Raw genomic sequence first — 5,168 nt, 5'->3', positions numbered from 1 at the left:
AATTAGCGGAGTATTACATGATCAGTAAATAACAGGAACATTTTCCCACACGGCGACTTGTTAAAGAGACAGTAGCCTTAGAGTTTACTGCATACAATTGTACTTACTGTATAACAAATCTTCTGATACCCCACTTATTTGTTACCAGATGCCTAATTTAATTGTTATAATTAATTACACATCAACGCTTTCAACGAAATTTGAACTGCGCCATGACACCGCGACCGATGCTGCCAAACCGATAAAAAGTTGCGTATTTGTACAATTTATTTTGCACCGTTACCAGACGAGGGCTAATTCGCCGAAAAGGTGCATATTATATTTTATACCAAAGCTATTTAAGCGCAGAACGCAGTATTCTATTATAGCGGCAAGTGTTATCCATATTATAACTGAAAACTATATGTCGTTTATAAGATATTACAATCATTCTTTTGTTTTTAAGTGAATAAAATAGAGAAAGCACCCTCGCCGTCTGGTTAGCCCTTGGCTTGGAAAGTGGTCATTGCGGAACCTTATCAGATCGTGCGCATCTTGAGTGGCGCCACGTCGTTGTAATTCACGACGGTAGTCGTTAGTTTTAAAACATTTAAAAAAAATATTTCTAATGGTGATTGACCATGAAACTTTTTATGTTATTCGTAATTATTAAGCCTTAAGATTAGCTGAAAATAACCTATAGACCTAGAGTAAAACTCTTCCAGTTTAAATTTGACCAGAACGGCGGGTGCGCCAACTGTTGCCTCTTGGTGTATTTAAGAGAAACCCTGACCAAGGTGTTATAAACTGAGCTCTGGTTTGATCCATGTATGACACATCCAATGAAATTGAAATGTGTTTCACAATCAGTTCGCTGTGGTATTTAGTTGGCATAAAAAAACCGCAGCAGCAAATTCTAAGTGAAATCTGAAATAGCTAGTTGTAAAGTCATTTAACATTTTTAGTGTATTAAATTTAAGGTAAGATTATTTTAAGCTATTTCTGTTTGTTTTAGTTTGTTGTAATTTGGGCCGCGTGTTAGTGTTTTGCTGCAATTTAATAAATACCAATAGGATTTAGTCAGGGGAACAATCTCGCATGCATATAAACACACATCCAAGGCTACACAGTCAGCCACCGCTCCCAACTCTTTGGTATTATCAAGGAAGTAATTATTAGCCTCAACATTGGTAAAGTTACATTAATGTGCGCAGTATATAAAAAGTTAATCTAAAAAACTTTGCTGTATTGTACCCAGCTGTCCGTCTTGTTACAAAACAACAAAAAATATCCTGTACAGTGTTGGTATTGCCGCGCTACTAGCATTCTGTTGTCTCCATTTCGACAGCGACTTCGCCTGACGCTGTTATGCTCCCAGGCGGAGTTATGTGATCTACATATTGATTGTGATATAACACGGATCTGACGATGAGAGATCGTACCACAGCTGCGTGCCACTTCGGGTTCATTTTAAATTTTGCAAGTTTATTCTACTTAGTTCTGCCGCTGCTCACTTGTGTACAGAGTACTAGTAGAGGAGAATGCGTAAGACTGGTTTCACTCATCTCAAATACGATCAGACTTATGCGATCTAACAATGACGGAACTATGAAGGATGGTAAATGGCTTAGTATTTGACTGTCCATATGAAAATTGTTGCATTTCCATTTCAATGATCTCCTATTGAAAAGAAAAAGAAAACTTGTTTGTACTTGGCAAGGATCTTCTGATGGATCATTTTGATGTGTTCTCTGTTACAATATCACATTAGTTGTGCTCTCCTACTGGTCACTATTTAACCCGCTCTTTCCCCGTCATTATTTTGTAACAGTCAATTGGTTGTTTATTGCCCACCTACAGTTTTGCACTATGAAAATTGTATGCCAAGGCAGTAATGTGATTTCAGGGCATAGACATTTGTAATTTACTTGATGCATCTGTCCGACTTCGTGCCCCGGTGATTTGAAATTCGATAGGTCATTATCTGGATACAGCCGATTCAGCTGTTTGGTTCCCGCTGGTGTGGTTGGTTTGGTTTATGCTCGCGCACGGTGAGCTGATTTTCCAAATTGTTTGACCTTGCTAATCCAGCACTTGTACTCTAGACTAGTAGTGTATGTTACAGTTGCAAACGCGCAACGGAGTTCGTCACAACGATCTTTTGGTTTTGACATATCGTAATCTAAGAAACCGTTTTGTTTAAATGTGAGCTTTATGATAGATGGTGCAGATTTGGTGATTTGCTGTGTGTGGTGTTGGTGCGTGCGTGCCGTGCTGCCGATGCGTGCGTGCGCTCTGTCTGTGTGGACTTGCGTGATGTGTGTGGACTGTGGTGTAACTTATTCAGAATTAGCATGCAGATTCTTAATTGTAGAGTGATACGAGAAGAAGCTTCGACTTTATCTTATTCAACAACTCCAGGTCCAATCTAAATTCACCAGCAAGTCGCGATCAACGAATCCCGGGGAGACGGTCGCGGGAAAGTCTCCACCACGCCGACGCAAAGATCAGAGAGTGCTACAAACATCGCCGCTTAGAACCGGCCTAGTGTTGGAAAGGAACAGTTAGTTGTGCCCACTGCCTAGCGTTGGTAGTGTTTGTTAATCTATTCATACATTCGTTAATCTGGATTGTACAGCAACTTAGATTGTTTTACATCGGGACAGGTGTTTTCAGAGGGTTGATTAAACAAGAGTTTTGGTGCACAAGGCCTATAGGAAATGTAAGATAGCAAATGTATGTCTTACTTCCTGTTCCTTTTTCACCAGTCTAAAATAGTAAAGAATTAAATATTAAGACTCATTTAATGCTATATATAACTCTAACAAACAGCTGTAGCTGTTTTAAAACTGAGTAAAACTTAAACTAAGTGTTGGGAATTAGACTATAGAGACTTACATACACTTGAAAGTAACTTATTATATTTTATAATGACGTCTTTTCTGGAGCTCAGTGAGTGAGTTCTGTCACAGGTTGGACGTGTCCGGTGTACTGGATATCATGACGTAGGCCCTAATAAAAATGTTGTATTGTTTGCCCTCACTCGACGGACCCGCCAAAAGGGGCCGACACTCAAAAAAATGTTATTGACCCTTTCCCCCCATTTTTTTTCTTACATTCTGTATCACTGATAATCTATATATCTGTGGGCAATACATATTATATCTAAGAAGCGTATAAAGAAGGACGAGCGTTACACGGTGAAATGGGAACATTGTTGCAGTAGTTAGTCAAAATTAAGAAAACGCCCATATTATTTTGCGATTCTTGCAGGGGTATTATTGATCAGCTGTCCTACCTTGTTTAATATAAAACGCAAACCGCTTGTCCCTACGGATGCTACCTATTGCTGAGATAGATGAGCGCGTGAAAATCATAGTATTTTCGCCGAAAACCGACTCGAGATCAGTGTTACTGTGACTGTTCTCTCAGCGGCGTGTGGCCTGTGTAATTGCTTCGGCGCCCTGTTGATAGCGGCCATCGGTAGCACTGACTCAGTCGCGTACTACGAGATTTATTTACATCCAGGTGAGGTGGCACAGTGGGATTCGTCACTATGGCAATCAATACACAGGACGTCATTCATTCATTTGTCAATCCATATGGCAGGAAACAAACGCGAAGGTTTCCGGAGTTTACTTCTCACAACGAGACAGTCCGCACTAAACACTGAATTCGATGCATCGGTTTTCAGACCTGGGAAAATACCAGATTTTCACGCTTTATTATCTCAGCGTAGGCGGCATCGTCGAGGATCATTTCGGGTATTGAATATTTAATTAAAACAGCACCAAAGTGGGATGACATCGAGAGCTCCTGGCAGGAGGTCAACTGGAACAAGGTGGAAGGCCGAAACTTTTTGCACAAGATCGAACTACTCATGGCTGCGCTAACTAAATACTGAGGGAGGAGACTATCCTACATTTGACAAACCCGAACGATGCCATGGGCGATGCTATCTGCATGTACATACTCCAGGAAACAGGGCGGTGGCATGTTCTTATCAGAGTAGTAATCATCTGCCCATCCTTTGTATTGTATTAAACTTATAACAAATTTTGGAAAGTTATTGCAGTTGACTCGTTATCTGTGTCTGAGAACCATGCAAACTGTGCACATCTTGTAAATCAAGTTGATTTTGTTTATAATTACCTTGGTATTTTAGGTGTTCTCTCCTTTTGTATATATGCTTGGTGTAAAGTATGAAACAGTTATCTCATCACTGATCGTGTGTGATTATACAAGTATGTAATCTGATACAAAAAAAAAGTATTTTTTAAAGTCTAATTGGAAGGGGAGAGTCAACAATGAACATTGATCAAATTGACAGATCAACACTGCATATTGCAGTGGAAAATGTGTTGCGTGTCTGAAGGTTTTGTACATATACGCTGCTAACTCTGATACATCATTTTTTTCTATAAAAATATAAAAGTATCTGCATTGTAAATATATTTGAATATTTGTGTTTATTTGAATTTGAACAACCTCTGCTGCTAATAAGACCTGCATCAGTACATGGACCGGGCGATCTTTTATCGTTTCCTGTGGCCCTGCTACTATACCAGCCTGCATGTGTAACGTGTGAGAAAGATATTGCCTTCATACAGCACGTCTCACTGGCTAATAACATTTCTGTGTTCAGTCCAACCCAGAGACCTTATCACTCCTCAAGTGGCTCAAGTTTTGTTATCTCTGGTCTATCCTGTACTAGTACGTGGGTAAATCAAATGGACTGGATAGTCCTCATCTGACGTGGCACACAGTACAAGTCCAAAAATCCGGACTGCTCTGGGATTGGGTCGGTCCGGATTTTCAGATTCTCGGGCAGTACTTTTAAAATTCAAATTTAGGGAGGAATAAAGAAGAAATGAACAGGTAATTGTTATAACACATGTTTGTTATAACGAATATAATATTATATATAATACTTTGTATATGATGACTATAGGCCTATATATGTGTCCATGACATAACTCATATAATCAGGAGTGAATAATAGATATATCTATTATTCACTCCTGATGTAGTGGTACGTTAGTCTTCGAAGTCCACGGAACTATATCGAAGAGAGGGAGCCGAGCAAGCAACAAAGCACGAAAAGTTAAGGCACGAAGGGCGCTTGTCGTAACAGGTACACAGATATGTACCGAGAGTTTAGGATTTGTATAGTACTCATGTTTATAAAT

At 39.6% G+C, this 5,168-nt stretch overlaps 2 protein-coding genes across 3 annotated transcripts in view; both read left to right on the top strand.

Annotated features, from left to right (window-relative positions):
* LOC106815363 (mediator of RNA polymerase II transcription subunit 17-like) overlaps window positions 1-4,439 on the top strand; it is a 32,781-nt gene extending 28,342 nt beyond the window's left edge. For both annotated transcript variants that reach the window (XM_014819813.1, XM_014819814.1), the window contains one exon: window positions 3,770-4,439. The gene's annotated coding sequence lies outside the window, so the exon portion shown is untranslated. The remainder of the gene's footprint in view (window positions 1-3,769) is intronic.
* Window positions 1-5,168, top strand: part of LOC106815364 (delta(14)-sterol reductase-like) — a 48,883-nt gene that overhangs the window by 8,334 nt on the left and 35,381 nt on the right. The gene's annotated exons all lie outside the window — the stretch shown is intronic.

The sequence above is a fragment of the Priapulus caudatus genome, unplaced genomic scaffold (assembly GCF_000485595.1).
Source record: "Priapulus caudatus unplaced genomic scaffold, Priapulus_caudatus-5.0.1 Scaffold1099, whole genome shotgun sequence".
NCBI lineage: Eukaryota > Metazoa > Priapulida > Priapulimorpha > Priapulimorphida > Priapulidae > Priapulus > Priapulus caudatus.
The sequence above is the reverse complement of the archived record's forward strand: the minus strand, read 5'-3'. Positions and strand labels throughout refer to the sequence as shown.